The sequence below is a fragment of the Taudactylus pleione genome, unplaced genomic scaffold (genome assembly GCF_031769625.1).
Source record: "Taudactylus pleione unplaced genomic scaffold, aTauple2 ptg000436l, whole genome shotgun sequence".
Lineage (NCBI taxonomy): Eukaryota > Metazoa > Chordata > Amphibia > Anura > Myobatrachidae > Taudactylus > Taudactylus pleione.
In genome coordinates this window covers 10,443,888-10,461,379 of record NW_028284838.1, presented here as the reverse complement: position 1 = coordinate 10,461,379, position 17,492 = coordinate 10,443,888, and the positions used below count along the sequence as shown (strand labels likewise).

Below are 17,492 nucleotides of genomic sequence, written 5' to 3'. Positions count from 1 at the left end.
GCCAGATCTGCTATGCCCACACACAAACAACAAAAGGCATAGCAGGCGTAGATCGCCCAGAGTGCATACACATAACCATGTAACTCATATCATCAACAAAAAGTAACGCTCACCCCCATCTTGACTTCCCACCCGTTTAGGTGGTGATACTGCCCCCCGTTAGGTTGGTACAGCCAACTACCAGTCAACGAAGGGAGCGCCCTTAAATCATAATTGCACCCGGACTGGCGACCTGCCGTTCTTTCCCGCCACCCAAAACCAAACCCACAACATACCAAAATTTATAGGGGAGGGAGGGTGGGGAATCTGGAACAAAGAGGCTTTGGCCCACACTTTTATCCCACTATATAATGTTCCTGTTACAAACCCGCCCCTGCTTGCCATAGGCTAACTCCCACAAGTAATTTGCATACATGCCTGCCCCCATCCTAGAGGTTTAAAACACCTCTTTTCTTATGCAATCTTTCGGTTTCTCTAAACCTTCTATCTGATGAGGTGTTGTCATGTGTGCAAACCACTTATCATACTAACATAAAATAAAGACACTGAGACGTGGATTTGGCAGATAACTTGATGGCGATTTATTGGAGCAATAATAATTATTATTTATTTAAGGATGTATGGTGGCAAAGAAAGGACGGCCAGAAATCAGCCAGATCTGCTATGCCCACACACAAACAACAAAAGGCATAGCAGGCGTAGATCGCCCAGAGTGCATACACATAACCATGTAACTCATATCATCAACAAAAGGTAACGCTCACCCCCATCTTGACTTCCCACCCGTTTAGGTGGTGATACTGCCCCCCGTTAGGTTGGTACAGCCAACTACCAGTCAACGAAGGGAGCGCCCTTAAATCATAATTGCACCCGGACTGGCGACCTGCCGTTCTTTCCCGCCACAGCAAGGTTCAGCTTATAGAACCGCCGCACCGCCACCATACCAAGTACTACCCCAATAACGCCAACTCCTCAAAAAGATCTCCAATAAACAATGACACACCCTCCTCTGTTAAATGAACTCCATCAGGTCTATACATATAACTAAATCGAAATTGAATGTTATTATGGTAAATGAAACGGCCATAATTGGCCATCACAAATTTGGCAACTGCGAAATTAAGTTTCTTCCTAGCTTCGTCATTAGTAGGAAAACTCCTAACCCCACGCCAGACCTGTCGAGGTACAATGCAAGACCAAATTAATTTACACAAGGGCCAGGCCAATAGCACCCTCGCCAAATCGTTGACAATATCAACTCGTAATTCTACAGTGGACCTCTGCCCTAAGTCGTTGCCTCCTAAATAAGCCACCAAAATACGTGGCCTACCAAAAAGCCTTGCATACTCTAACAGTTTAGGACAAAAGGAATGCCATCTCATACCTCTGGAACCTATCCAACGGACCCTAGCTGAATATTCAAAAATTGGAGCTTGATCTGAACTCAAACCTAGCAGCCCAGAAAATATATGAGTGGCCTATAACCCAAATGTCCTGCGTGTCAAAGAGCAATCCTAAAGGTGGAGGAAAGCAGTAAATAAAAAATTAGTAATTGTCATAAAACAATAAAATTTTATGGTGTATTAGTGGGATCTGATAGCACATAAGTGAGTATCTGTCAAAAAGAAAAATTTTCTATTGGTCGCCGACTTTACTATATGAAGTGGCTGAGACAAACAGAAGACACAAAGGGGAAGAATGGGTGGGGGGGAATTGGGAAAAAACAGGTGAACTCGGCAAGAGGTAAAATAAAAACCTGCTGAGGGATGGACTATGGCCTAATTAAATGATTGAGAATAGCCGAATTGAATCCTTCAGTTCAGGTAAAAATTGTAAAATCCCTCAAGACTCCCATTGCCAGCAATGGCGAGTAGCTAATCCCGAGTAGGACGGACAGGGGTAACAGACAAGACAGGACAGTACATGAGACAAGACAAAAACCAGGCAAGCATAAAATATAAACGTAACCGGAACAGACTGTGAAATGACTTTAAACAAAGGGCCTTCATGCCTAGGTCGAATGTAACCTTTATAACTATCCGATTTCCAATGTCCTAGGGCCTTAATTTCTGATGCCGAGAAACCCGCAGCTGCCGCCAAAGTTGCGGCTCCGATCAGAAACGAGTGTGTACCAAAATCTTGAGGCGGGAGGCCTAAAACTGATACACACCTCTTCAAAAACCAACCAAACTGGTATTTGGTAAGCGGAGTCCTGTCCATATGCATGAGTCATGAACCAGGAACATCCGGCCGCAATAACTCATACCGCATAGCTAGTGCCACGGGGCAGATCTGTTCGTCCCTAGATGGACCCAACGAGATCCACCTACCCCTACCAGTCTGGTCGGTCTTCGACTGCCGAATCCTACAGAGAACAGACCTCTCACTGACCAGGATATCCGAGAGGAGCATGGCGGCATCAACCCATTTGGATGATGCCACCAGCTCCGATACCCTCAAGGTGCCGTGAAAAGCCTCCGAAAACACCACTTGAATCAGGACCGCCTCATACGCAGTAAGAGCCACTCCGAGAACCGCCCCTAATACTGCCGGAAGCAGATGAGCGTCCACAGGTCTCCTACGGTCAGCTACTGGCCGGGAGACCCGTGCCCAACCCTTTAAAGCCTTCACTATCAGAAAACTTTTAGTAAAGTCAGGTTGGCCCTTCAATTTACAATAAAATGCAATGCCCCCCAAAGAGCGCGCAACAGAAGCCCTGGATCTGCCAGCCAAACGGAGACTCCAAATAAAAGAAAGCATCGAACGATGCTGACTCTTACCTGCCTGTTTGCTGCTACGGGAATAATCTTCCCATTCATTCCATGCCTGCCAATATGCTCGCAATGTGGAGGGGACTAAAGACTGTTCTGCTTAGCCCTCCATGCCGGCTCGATCACCTGCCAAACATAAGAGGGGCAAAGCACAACGTCAGCACCAGGGGCCACAGATCGGGACCTAGCCCACTGGAAACGTGATAACGCATCGTCTATCTCATTCTCCACCCCAGGAACGTGTCTTGCCTTAAACATGATGTTACAGCGCAAACATGTGAGCACAGCTGCGCTAGCAAGCGCAAAACCAGCAGGGAAGCCGCATGTTGCTGATTGTATCGCATGGACCATGCCCAGGTTGTCACACCTGATAATGATGCTGCGATTGCGTAACCATTCCCCCCAGATTTCCAAGGAAACCATTATGGGAAAGAGTTTGAGAAGGAGTAAGTCCTTAGTCAAACCCTTTCCCACCCATTCTTCCAGCCAACGGCCAACGCACCAGGAGCCATCAAGGTAACATCCGAACCCCGTGGTGCCTGCTGCGTCGGTGAACAGCTGCAGCTGCAAATTGTCAGCGGCTGGAGACATCCACAACCGAACGCCATTAAAATCCCGAAGAAACGAGACCCAGACAGAGAGGTCCTGCTTAATCTCTGAGGATAAACATAGCAAATGTCTCGGTTAGTGACACCAGCCGTGGCCCTTTCCAATTTACGTGAAAAAACTCTGCCCATTGGAATTACTTTACAGGCCCAGGAGGGATTGCGCCTGCCGCAGGGTAATTCTACTGGAAGCCGTGCATTCCGCTATGGCATTACTTGACAGGCTTATCGAGAGGAATGCGACAAGAACCCACCGAGGTACAGATCTCGATACCCAGGAATGACAAGGGAAGGGCCCTCCGTTTTGTCCACAGCAACGGGAACTCCAAATGAAAAAACAGCGCTCGTAAAGAAAACAAAAGATAACTGCATCTGCCTGAACCGGAAGGGCCGACACACAGAAAGTCATCGAGATAGTGGGCTATTCCATGACTACCGCAAAAATTAAATAAATAAATTCCGCGCACCAGTGTAGGAAGGTGCTAAAATGCTCGAAAAACGCACAGGACACAGAACACCCCATAGGCAAGCATTTGTCTATGCAATATCCGTTGTCCAAGCTAAAAACCCATAAACTGGAATGACTCTGGGTGCAAAGGAAGTAGACGAAAAGCTGACTCAACATCTATCTTAGCCATCAGTGCGCCCGGACCATAACACCTAATGACGTCCAAAGCATCGTCAAAAGACTGGTACACCACCGAGGAAACCTCAACTGGTATGGCATAATTTACTGACGAGCCTGGCGGATAAGACAGATGTTGCATGAGCCCTTATTTTCCTGGAATTTTCTTGGGAACCACTCCCACCGGGGAATTCACAAGATCCCTAATGGGGGTTCTGCAAAAGGCCCAGCAATGCGTCTGCGCTAACCTCGCCAGCCACTTTTTCCCTAAGAATGTGAGGCAATTCAAAGGCAGACTTCAAATTTCTAGGCGAATATGTGTCGACATCCCTGCAAATAGGTAAACGAAAACCAAAACTGAAGCCTTTTAACGAAAATTCTGCGTCCTGCAGAACCGGGTACCAACTCAACCATTTTGCTATCGCTGTGACACGGACAGGGGATGGAACTTTACTTAGCACTTGTGCCTTTTGCTGGCTGTGCAGGCTGCTGCTGGGCACCCCCCTTGAAACACTTGGCAACTGGGTGATTGCCACCACATCGCAAGCAGAGGTGACGAAAACGACATTTTAATGTGGAATTATTAAAGGCGAAGCATTTTCCCCAGACGCCTGCTGTTAGCCCTGACGAACTGAACTAGCTGCTTTGCACGCGTTGTACCCCTCATAGGCAGGACGCGAAGGCTGCGTGACCTCCAGCAATGTATATTTGTGGAAGTAGGAGCATAGCTGAGAATGGAGCTTCCCGGTGATAGCTGCTTGGGGCAGTGATTGCAATAATAAGCTGTGCACCCTGTAGAAATTCACTGTAGCACATGTATTCTGTCTATTTTGTAAGTTAAATGCTCAGAATACAGTATATAATACAATCTCCTCTATTGGCTGATAATAACGATTCAAAGGAGATAAAAGCTAGATCTTAGGTGCTATAGATAAATAAAGCAGTGTCAAAGCCATTACCCCTTACTGTCATATAACGCATCACTAAAGCATTCTATTCCCCCAATGATACCTCAATGCCCAGCATAATACTGACACTGTTTGCTGCAACTGTTTTCTACCATTAAGAGGGCATAATCAGCACTTAGACCATCTATAAAATACATCATACGAATGTACTGAATGATATAATTCTGGCATATACAGGACCAGCAGACACAGTAAGTAATTATATGTAGAAGTAGGGCCATCCTGTCTGAGCTGAATCTTTTATTTCATGTGCCGGCTCCTTTACAGATCATATGAGCAAGTTGGGGAATCTGGGAGAGGGCAGAAAAAGAAACCATGCACTGTCCTGGACATAGATGCACAGATTGGTCCCCTTATGTACTGGATGGTGTATTATCCAGTATTAATAATTGATCCAATAGGTGGTCCATATCAGTGCACCCCGTACAGTGCATGTTTTCCAGATCTAGTTGGTGCACAACAATATTCATTACTGGCTTTTTAACTTTTTCTACTGGCTGACACATTTAAAAGATCAACAGGGACTGTAGTGCTAGTTATTTCATTTGTGACACTGAGGGGATCCTAAAAAACACGCAACTTTAGTATTATATGCTATTTCTATTGTAGTCATCATGGTGTGGGCTAAGGGGGGGGGGGGGGGTTCAGGCAAGGCACTCATAAACCCCTCCTGCATTTGCCTATGGTGCTGGCCATTGCAGCCACAAAGATGATATTGACCAGGGGCATTAAGGACTAAAGGGAAGCACCCCTCCCCCGCACTGGCACACCTTCCACAAAGCTGCTGCAGCCTGAGGGGGGATAGAACTATCAATAGGGGAACCACACCTGCAGCTCCTAATAACATGGGGGCACTGTGGAGCCAGGGACCAGGGTCTGGGGAGGCTCATTACTAGGCAGGACATAGCTACACCTCCCCCAGCAGAACAAGAAATCAGAAAAGACAGTGATTGAGGACAGAAAGGAAAAGTAAAAGCAATGATATGAAGTAAATGAAAAGAGACTAAATACAATAAGGAAAAGGAGGAGAGAAGAAGGAGAAGCACTAAGAGAGTTTTATTAAGGAAAATGACAACTGACAAAATGCACTTCCCTGTCCTGGAGGAATCTGGAACAAAGAGGCTTTGGCCCACACTTTTATCCCACTATATAATGTTCCTGTTACAAACCCGCCCCTGCTTGCCATAGGCTAACTCCCACAAGTAATTTGCATACATGCCTGCCCCCATCCTAGAGGTTTAAAACACCTCTTTTCTTATGCAATCTTTCGGTTTCTCTTCTAGTGAGAACAAAGTCCTATTTTCACACAATCACCACCAGTGATTATAACAATATCTTCAGGATAAGGTAAAAAACATAAATGTTGGAATCTATCACCCAGTGTACAAAGAAAAACAGCTGGTAACTCCTGCTCAATTAGGAATTGCTCCTACTAGAATCAAGTAATTTCAACATTAGAACTACAGGTCTCAGTATGGTAGCACCTCTTATAATGTCATAATTAGTATGTGCAGCCCATCCCCCCTTTTTTTTCCAAACCTTAAAAGACATGGCCACACAGGCAGTTCACATATGGGCCGTGGTTGCGTTTTCTAACACAAGGCCAGCCAGATAGCAACCTAAGGCATTCAAAGGGGTCTTGGGCAAGGCCCGTCCCAGTCTGAACCAGCCTGCCTCAGAAGGTGCTTCCGGAAGGCCAGTAAGAATCAGAGAAGGCAGGCTGTGGCAGAGGCAAAGCATGTTAGAGGGCCATGATTTCAGAACACTTCCAATGCGGGATTCCCAAGCCTCCGGTCTCTGGACAGACTGTCCGGTAGAATCCAATCCCAAAATGGTGGTACCCCTAATTGGCAGATATGCTACTTTCCATAGACAGTCCCAGGTTTTATAGATTTGTCCCTGGAAATATTTGCCCTTATTTTTCATTGTTGGCCAACTGCACAATACATTTCCTTTTTTTTTTGCCTCTTAGATGCAGTTCTCATATTCAATTCTTCTGTTGTAGATCCTGTTTGTCAAAAAGAGCATATAAACTGCAAAAAAGCATGTTAAAATAAAATAAGGAAAGATGGTCTTCAAGGTTCACCAAAACAGTATCAATCCTGACATGCTTAGATGCACAGGCTTACCATTAATGTCTCCCTAGAAACAATGATCAAACAATGACTGTTTTCTACAAAGGGATAATTAAGAAAATAATGACAACTTAATCGTGTTAAAAAATAAGGGAAACATGAAACTTTCTTTCCAGTCTGCATTAAACCGGTTGCTGCTAGATCATAGGGGGTAGAAGGACCTGTGATTTCAGGGGGAGGGGCAAGGCTGTGAGGTTGCAGTTTTTCTATCCATGTGGACATAGAGTAGGAATAGTAACCTGTGCCAGAAGCATGGCAAGCGAAGTGAGCCCACGACGAGTGTACACTTTGGGTCCCAATCTGAATCTTGCTCCTCCCCTCGCGGGTCATGTGGTTGTGACATCAGAGGTCAGTCAGCCCAGTTTAGACCTAACCGTCCACTCCCCACACTCTTTCCCTCTCCTCCACTTTTCTGCTATCTGCGGTCCAAGCCGGAGGAGGACCACCCAGAGGGTGAGAAGGGGCCATTGTCACTTCTCCTCCCCTTTCCTCCACTTATTTCTCCTGGCTTCCTTAGATTGAGGCTGTTTTTGCCATTGGCGTCAGGTGACATTAGGATCTCCCCGGCGCCACAATGTCTAGGGAGGGGAGGAGGAGCAGGCAACCATTTCCACGCTCTGCAGTTATCCAGGCATTCAAGTTAAGACCAAGACCTAGTTTAAGTGCTGTGCTGCAGCTGCTGCTGTCATTACCGACTGATTACTGGATTACTGGCCAGTCTACAACTGTGCTCAATTTTTGGGTGCTGCTTTGAAATCACCAGCGAGGAAGTAATTATTTGCTGTACACCAATATGTTAGAGAATGACCATAATATATACTGCCTTAATCCAGATAAATTGATTCATAGGGTATACAATCGGGAAGCCAGCTGCCTTAATACCGGCAGCCGGCTTCCCAACTGTCATATCCTGGCGAGGGATGAAATGCCAGGCGTCTAGATGTAGATGCCTGACATTTCCCCGATGCCGGGAGATTGGCGTCTGGCATCCCGATCAAAGGGATGCCGGGCGCCGCGAGTGGACAGCCGCGCAGGGGGGGAGGGTTAGGTTTATGGCACCCGGGGGGACTTAGGGTTAGGCACCCCCCCTGGCAGGTTTAGGGTTAGGCTAGGGGGAGGGAGGGTTAGGGTTAGGCACCCCCAGGGGGGATTTAGGGTTAGGCACCCCCCCAGGGGATTTAGGATTAGGCTGTGGGGAAGGGCGGGGTTAGGCACTTAGAGGGGGGATTAGGGTTAGGCACTTGGGGGGAGGTTAGGGTTAGGCACCGCTAAGGAGGGTTAGGGTTAGGGGGTTAGGTTAGTTAGTACTTACCTATCCACAATCGGAATTTCCAGCGCTGTCGGGCTTCCGCTGCCAGGAACTCTGCTGATGTCGGTCAGGCGCTGCCGGGATTCAAACCTCCGGCCATGTGGCCGGCGGTATTTCATACCGATTCCAATTCATAGAGTGTATTCATTCATTAATTTCTATCTATGTGTAAGCAGAGGCGTCAGAACCTACCTGTTGCTGGGCCACGCATAGGTGCTGGAGCAGCTGGAGGTAAGGACTGGAGCGGCGGCCACGGTCGGTAGGGGCAGTGCTTTATAGCAATAGGATGCATGGCCCCTGCACTGCACAGAGGAGGAGGAGGAGGAGGTGTAATTTGCGGTCTTTAAGTTAAAAGACTGCATGTTACACTTCCTCCTCCGTGCAGCGCAGGGGTTGTGCATCCTATTGCTATAAAGCACAGCTCCCGACCGTCCACGGCAGCCGCTCCACTGGCGCCTTTCAAATGTTTGGGGGTGGGGGGGGGGCGAGCTGCCTCCTTGCCCGCCCCCGTTCCGACGCCTATGTGTATATACCTAATTTTTTCTATGCTTTATTGTATTAAATACTATGTATATTATAAAATTATTTTTTTTTACTAATATTATGAGTACAGTCTTGCCACCATATGTATTCTATAGAGTATATACCTTTTTGGATTGTGTCTCAGCACTAGTATTCCCTTCCCTTTGCTGACTAGAGTCAGACAGCCCATGCCCGCCACTGGAATATAGTACATTGGGCAGCTAAATTTAGTTCTGTTTGGTCTAATCTAAGTCAGACTAAATAATGTGAGTGTAGTGGTGTGGGTATATGTGACCCTGGGTGCTCCCTGAATGTAAGCAGGCCTGGTGGGTAATGAGTTTTTCTAGTAGGAAAACTGAAGTATATGGCAATAAAATGGGTTTTACCTACTGTAGGCGCTATTCAGTATTTAACCATATGAGAACATATGAGAGGTTCCTGTTATTAAGTGAAACAAATATGACATTTATTCATCATAGTAAAAAACATGTGATAATAAAACATGTGAAGATGTATGAAAACATGAAACATTTAGCCAGAGCCGTAACTAGACTTTTTGGTGCCCTGTGCCAGAAAGAGTATTGGCGCCCCCTCATTTTTCAAAGGGACATAATGCACCAAAAAAAGGGCCATGGCCTCATGGGGAAGGGCCAGGGAAGATATAGGAGAGGCCAGGAGATGCTGGGGATGAAATAAGAGGAAGCTACAAACAAGAATGATAATAACCAGAAATTTGACAGGCCCAAACAGCGCCCCCTGACCTGTGGTGCCCTGTGTGATGGAACAGGCCGCACTACCCTAGCTACGGCCCTGCATTTAGCATACAAAATCATGAATGGGGGGGTACCCAAGGGGGTTGGTGATGGTATAAAACATAACCCACAGGATGGGTATATATATTCAATTATTCCAGTTAAAAGATAAAACTGGATACATGAAGTACTTTAGTAAAGTCGTACCGGAGGAGGGGTGGGGAGCCAGCGGGTGTTGGTTTGCAGGGATTCCGGGTGGTCCTGCAATGGCTCCACTAGTTTGTACCCAAATCGTCTGGGGATCTTTGGCCCTCATTCAGAGCCGGACGCTCTGAGTAGAGCGCTCGCTCTGAATGAGGGCCGTCCTCCATAAAAATGGAGCGTCCTCCTGGACGCTCGTATAGCTGTGGGTCACCACCCACAGCACATACGAGCGTGCAGGATGATGGTCGCGATGGTCTATCAGAGCCAAAATCACTCCCACTGACATCACTAGTGATGTCAGTGGGGCCGACTTCTGACGGTAGGCGTTCCCTTGGGAATGCCTCCGTCTGGCAGGCACGCCCCCGGCACGCCCACCAAAGGGGGCATGCTGTCAATCAACATCGACAGCACGCCCCCTTTGATCAGACACAACGAGCGAAGGAAAGTCCTTCGCTCGTCGCGTCTTGCGCATGCGCAGTGCACACCATCGACCCACTTGCGAGCGGACAGCCGCTTGCGAGTGGGTCTGAATGAGGCCCTTTGTTTGTTGTCCTTCTGATCCAGGAGATGACACAGGTGTAGATGGCTATCTAAAGTACTTCATGTATCCAGTTTTATCTTTTAACTGGAATAATTGAATATATATACCCATCCTGTGGGTTATGTTTTATACCATCACCAATCCCAAGAATACTCTGGACATTCCCCTCGTCCATCCCACTCACCCATCCAGCTTCAATCCACATCCTGGTAAATCTGACTGAATCTACTTGTTCTGTCGGGGGGTTTGCCCACCATTCCCAACCCAAAGAATTTTTGGACCAAATCCATAACCCTTGGGTACCCCCCCCATTCATGATTTTGTATGCTAAATGTTTCATGTTTTCATACGTCTTCACATGTTTTATTATCACATGTTTTTTACTATGATGAATAAATGTCATATTTGTTTCACTTAATAACTGGAACCTCTCATATGTTCTCATATGGTTAAATGCTGAATAGCGCCTACAGTAGGTAAAACCCATTTTATTGCTAAATAATGTGAGTGTATATGGGTTAAAGCACATTATATTATCTAAACCAGTGATGTAGAACCTCAGGCTCGGGGGCCATATAAGGCCCGCGGAATCATTTGGTCTGGCCCTTGGAGCTTTTTTCTGCTAGCCTCATCTGGCTAGCAGGGTGCCTAGAATGGTACCCTGCAGCCAGAATCTATGCAGCAGTGCCGCCTGGAGCAGTGTTGGCTAACCTTGACACTCCAGCTGTTATGGAACTACATAACCCAGCATGCACTGCTACAGTTTTGCTATTAGGGCATGCTAAAACTGTGGCAGGGCATGCTGGGATATATAGTTCCACAACAGCTGGAGTGTCAAGGTTAGCCAACACTGGCCTGGAGCATCCTTAGGATGATTCAGACGGTCACAACGCTGCCCTTACAGCTCCCGGAGCATCCTCATACTCCGGGTATTGCTGTAATCACCGGCAATTGCGACCCTACCCCTGTATAACGTTGCGTGCACTGCACCCTACCCGCATATCATGTTGTACATATCAAATTGGCCCTCAGCAGAGAAAAGGTTCCTCACCCCTGATCTAAATCTATCTATTACTAAATAAACAAAATTAGAACAGCTGGGATCAACACTTTGTATGCTGAATCCCCAGGTATTAATATGCTAGTGTTCTTGGGTTCCTATAATATAATGTATAGCTTATCTGACAATCTGTAGTCCTCAAAATGGATTCAGTTTTTGTGACTCTGATGTTTTCCCAAGACCTTTCCCTTGTCCGCTACCCAAAGTGTTTTGCTCACAATGCTTGATTTCTCGTTCAGGGTACTATGCTCCCAGTTTCAGAAATAACATAATAATGGGATACATACTACATAATAAGGGGCTAAATACTAAATAATGGGATAAATACTACATAATAATGGGATACATACTACATATATAATATATATGTAGTATGTTATTATTATCCTTTATTTATATGGCACCACAAAGGTTCCGCAGTGCCTTACACAGTACATAAATGAGCACACAACAGTTATTAGCAGTACAAAACGATGCAGGACAAGGACATGGTTTATAAACATAGCTGCATAGCATGTATACAATACAATTTTTATGTAGCATTTATCCAATTATTATGTAGTGTTATCCCATGTTTATGTAGTTATGCTTTTTGCAGTTTTTCTTTTGTGGGTGTGTGCCAGGGGCGTGGGATGACAGGAATGGGGGTGGTGGTGTTGGGTGTGGGGAAGGAGTTGCGGGGGGAGATGCCCCAGGGTGGGGAAAGCATATAGTTGCACCAAATCTCACACCACCCACCACAACTAAAACAGATAATTTGCTTAAACTAAACACTTCACGTATACATAACAGAGACAGCCATTTGCTGGATTTAAACAATATTGGTGTGATTTCATCCTAACAAAGTGCATGTAGGCTCAGTGATCTCACTGATAAAATGTCTGCATATCAATTGGTTAGGAATTACCCATCAGTCTTGGGAACCTCCTATCAGAGACAGAGTAGGGGGCATGGTGGTGCAAGTCATGTTATCATGTACCCTCTTCCCTGTGTGTATCATTGGGCAGGGCCATGATGACAGGATTCAACACAAATAGGGAAGTGGGTGGGATGCAAGATGGTGGCCTGCTCTTCCAGAATGTGAGAGTCTAGTTACACCATTAAATATTATTATCATTATCCTGCTAGCAACATAGCGCCGATATATTCCACAACACTTTACTATATATATCACTTATTCACTCATATCGGGCCATGCCCTCGAGCAGCTTACAATTAAGTCCCCTAGCCTGCTTTATTTGTCGTGGAGACACTCTGGTAAGGAGCGTACAAATTGTATAAATTACTACCTGGTGCTGCCTTTTGCTCTGATAAGTGCCAGTGTCTGTACAGGCACACAGCTGCTACCCATTAGTGCCCCAGTGTGCCTGGAAACTCTGGTATCTTCATTAATTCATTTACTTATCTGTTTTGTTTCCATATTAGTTACTTGGCAAAACCTGTCACTTCAGAATTGCTGCATATAATAAAAACAATTTTTAAGATTACATTTCTTCACATTACTTCATTCATCCATTTTGTCATAAAGAAATTAGTGACAAATAAGAAAATATAACATGCATGTGTGTGTGTACATGTGAAAGGCTATTGGAGCAGCGTGTGTGAGGTTATGGTGGCAACGAGTGTGTGAGGCTATGGGGGCAATGTGTGTGTGAGGCTATGGGGGCAATGTGTATGAGGTTATGGGGGCAATGTGTGTGTTAGGCTATTGGAGCAGTGTGTGTGAGGCTGTGGTGGCAATGAGTGTGTGAGGCTATGGTGCCAACAAGTGTGTGAGGCTATGGGGGCAATGTGTGTGTGAGGCTAAGGGGGCAGTTTAAGTGTGAGGCTATGGGGGCAGTGTAAGTGTGAGGCTATGGGGCAATGTGTATGTGAGGCTATGGGGGCAGTGTGTGTGTGAGGCTATGGGGCAATGAGTGTGTGAAGCTATTGGGAGAGTGTGTGTGTGAGGCTATGGGGCAATGAGTGTATGAGGTTATGGAGGCAGTGTAAGTGTGAGGCTATGGGGCAATGTGTGTGTGAGGCTATGCGGCAGTGTGTGTGTAAGGCTATGGGGGTAGTGTGTGTGTGTGAGGCTATGGGGGCAGTGTAAGTGTGAGGCTATGGGGGCAGTGTGTGTGTGAGGCTATGGGGGCAGGGTGTGTGTGAGCCTATGGGGCAATGTGTGTGTGAGACTATGGGGCAGTGTATATGCGAGGCTATGGTGGCAGACTGGCAGTGTAAGTGTGAGGCTATGGGGCAGTGGGTGTGTGTGAGGCTATGGTGGCAATGAGTGTGTGAGGCTATGGGCAGTCTGTGTGAGGCTATGGGGTAGTGTGTGTGTGAGGCTATGGGATATAGGACCTCATTCAGAGTCAGTCGTTGCGACCGCACGGTCGTACGCCACGATGTTCGCTATACTGCGCATGCGTAAAGTTCGCAATGCGCGTGCGCAAACTAGCCGCTACGATCAGAAATTTCTCTCTCCTTGAACACAGCCAGGTCGGTAGTTTGAGTGACAGATGGAGGCGTTTGTGGATCCGAACGCAGGCGTGCCTCATTATGCGAACAGCGTTTTATGGGAGTGCATACGGATTATGGGAGTGCATAATTAACAAAGTAGCATCATGGCACATGTGACATGGGAGGTTTTTACACTGACATGATCGTAGAGCTTAAGAGAGGGTATGGTCAACCTTAAACTCTACGACCAGTTCCGATGGTTCCCCATGGTCTCGATTAATCCTTATATGCCCGGAGATGACGTGCAATGCGTACGAGAAGGGGGCGTATTTTTTTGTCTTCCGACCGCTTCCTCCCCTTGGTCGGCCAACTACCGATCCGAACTTAGGGACGCAACTTGCGAGGGAATCATTTGCATATCCGGCCCCTTTTTCCGTACGACCGTGCGGCCGCTTCGACCGACTCTGAATGAGGTCCACTGTGTGTGAGGCTATAGGGCATTGTGTGTGTGAGGCTATGGGGCAGTGTGTGTGAGGCTATGGGGCAGTGGGTGAGGCTATGGGGCAGTGTGTGTGAAGCTATGGGGCAATGTGTGTATGAGGCTATGGGGCATTGTGTGTGTGAGGCTATGGGGCAATGTGTGTATGAGGCTATGGGGGCAGTGTGTGTGTGAGGCTATGGGGCAATGAGTGTGTGAGGCTATTGGGAGAGTGTGTGTGTGAGGCTATGGGGCAATGAGTGTCTGAGGTTATGGAGGCAGTGTAAGTGTGAGGCTATGGGGCAATGTGTGCGTGAGGCTATGGGGCACTGTGTGTGTAAGGCTATGGGGGCAGTGTGTGTGTAAGGCTATGGGGGCAGTGTGTGTGTGAGGCTATGGAGGTAGTGTGTGTGTGAGGTTATGGAGGCAGTGTAAGTGTGAGGCTATTGGGCAATGTGTGTGTGAGGCTATGCGGCAGTGTGTGTGTAAGGCTATGGGGCAGTGTGTGTGTGAGGCTATGGGGGTAGTGTGTGTGTGAGGCTATGGGGGCAGTGTAAGTGTGAGGCTATGGGGCAGTGTGTGTGTGAGGCTATGGGGGCAGTGTGTGTGTGAGGCTATGGGGCAGTGTGTATGTATGGTGGCAGACTGGCAGTGTAAGTGTGAGGCTATGGGGCAGTGGGTGTGTGTGAGGCTATGGTGGCAACAAGTGTGTGAGGCTATGGGGTAGCGTGTGTGTAAGGCTATGGGGCAGTGGGTGTGTGTGAGGCTATGGGCAGTCTGTGTGAGGCTATGGGATAGTGTGTGTGAGGCTATGGGATACTGTGTGTGAGGCTATGGGGCATTGTGTGTGTGAGGCTATGGGGCAGTGTGTGTGAGGCTATGGGGCAGTGTGTGTGACGCTATGGGGCAGTGTGTGTGACGCTATGGGGCAGTGTGTGTGAGGCTATGGGGTAATGTGTGTATGAGGCTATGGGGCAATGTGTGTATGAGGCTATGGGGCATTGTGTGTGTGTGAGGCTATGGGGCAATGTGTGTATGAGGCTATGGGGCATTGTGTGTGTGTGAGGCTATGGGGCAATGAGTGTGTGAGGTTATGGAGGCAGTGTAAGTGTGAGGCTATGGGGCAATGTGTGTGTGAGGCTATGGGGCACTGTGTGTGTAAGGCTATGGGGGCAGTGTGTGTGTGAGGCTATGGGGGTAGTGTGTGTGTGAGGCTATGAGGGCAGTGTAAGTGTGAGGCTATGGGGCAGTATGTGTGTGAGGCTATGGGGGCAGTGTGTGTGTGAGGCTATGGGGCAATGTGTGTGTGAGGCTATGGGGCAGTGTGTATGTGAGGCTATGGTGGCAGACTGGCAGTGTAAGTGTGAGGTTATGGGGCAGTGGGTGTTTGTGAGGCTATGGTGGCAACAAGTGTGTGAGGCTATGGGGTAGCGTGTGTGTAAGGCTATGGGGCAGTGGGTGTGTGTGAGGCTATGGTGGCAATGAGTGTGTGAGGCTATGGGCAGTCTGTGTGAGGCTATGGGATACTGTGTGTGAGGCTATGGGGCATTGTGTGTGTGAGGCTATGGGGCAGTGTGTGTGAGGCTATGGGGCAGTGTGTGTGAGGCTATGGGGCAGTGTGTGTGAGGCTATGGGGCAATGTGTATATGAGGCTATGGGGCATTGAGTGTGTGTGAGGCTATGGGGCAATGTGTGTATGAGGCTATGGGGCATTGTGTGTGTGTGAGGCTATGGGGCAATGTGTGTATGAGGCTATGGGGAAATGTGTGTGTGAGATTATGGGGGCAATAAGTGCATGAGGCTATGGAGGCAATACGTTTGTGAGGCTATGGAGGCAATAAGTACGTGTGGCTATGGAGGCATTGGGTGTGTATGTGGGGGGGGTGCCAAAATAAATTCTTACCCTGGGATCCATTTGGTCTAGAACCGTCCCTGGCTGATGCTTGTAAATTGCAGGCTATTACTGTATACTTCCATCTTTGATACTCATTTAGAGTCGAAGCAAACCGGCTGCAATTACACTCGCACTGTGTGCATAGGACTAATTATAGCTATGTAGACGTATGCTGAGTTGTACGCATCTATGCGTGCACACCGCCCCTATCTATACGTTTGTCCGAACAACTGCACTCGCATCAGCCCTATCCTTGGTGCAAGAGATCCATCTCAAATCAGCCGGCAATGCCTACATGCTCTCATCTCAACCTCATTAAACTTAACCTACAGCACAGCATGCACAGTTTTAAAAAGCAAAAAAAAATAGCAAGATCTGTAATATGGATATCAGTGCGTCTCTGCAACAGCCCCATTTTATTTGTATATAATTATTTTTCTATAGAAGACTCGGCCTTGTAACACAGTGAATAAAATATATAAAACTCACCTTTGTGTCGTTGTCCTTTGATTCTGGACTCCCACGTTTACAGATGGTGTCAGCTGTGGGATTTCTGCTTCTGGAGGACATGGTGAAAGACTTGTTCCTGAAACAAATGTAACAACAGGAGACTCAGCAATCATGACTAGAATAGCATACAATTGGTATTTATTAACCCTGCTGCAGTGGGAGAAGTCTGAACACAGGAAAATATGTAATATTTGAAAACACAGTTGCTCCAGACGCTCTCCCAGGCTTGTGTAGCTGTAACAGCTTTAATGCCCAAAGTAACTGAAAACCCAAATCCATTTTTCACTACGTCAATATTTGAAAAGACCCATGGTTAGCCCCCTAACACCAAAAACCCGGGTCCGACCTGGGTTTTCAGACATGGTTCCAACCCAGGTCAGACGCCATTTACACAGCACCATTGATCTGGGTGATTCTCAGGTCAGTCTTGTTCACACTGAACCTGGGTCTGCCCTGCTAAACTTGTGAGGTCATAAAAAGTGGGAGGTGACTGCTCCACAACCACCAATCAGCTCATTTTAGGCATGACCCAGGTCGGATAACCCGGGTTGCGCCATTTACACTGCACCATTACCCAAGTCCATCCTGGGTCTGACCCTGGTAGCTACCTGGGTTGGATTGCCGGGTCACTTGACACGGGTTATTTTTCAGGGACCCTTTTACACTGAGCTGTGAC

General features: G+C 47.3%; 1 protein-coding gene across 1 annotated transcript in view; it reads right to left on the bottom strand.

Moving 5' to 3' along the window:
* MINDY4B (MINDY family member 4B) overlaps positions 1 to 16,831 on the bottom strand; it is a 71,301-nt gene extending 54,470 nt beyond the window's left edge. Inside the window, exon 1 of the mRNA XM_088447655.1 lies at positions 16,796 to 16,831. The gene's annotated coding sequence lies outside the window, so the exon portion shown is untranslated. The remainder of the gene's footprint in view (positions 1 to 16,795) is intronic.
* Positions 16,832 to 17,492: the final 661 nt, after the last annotated feature.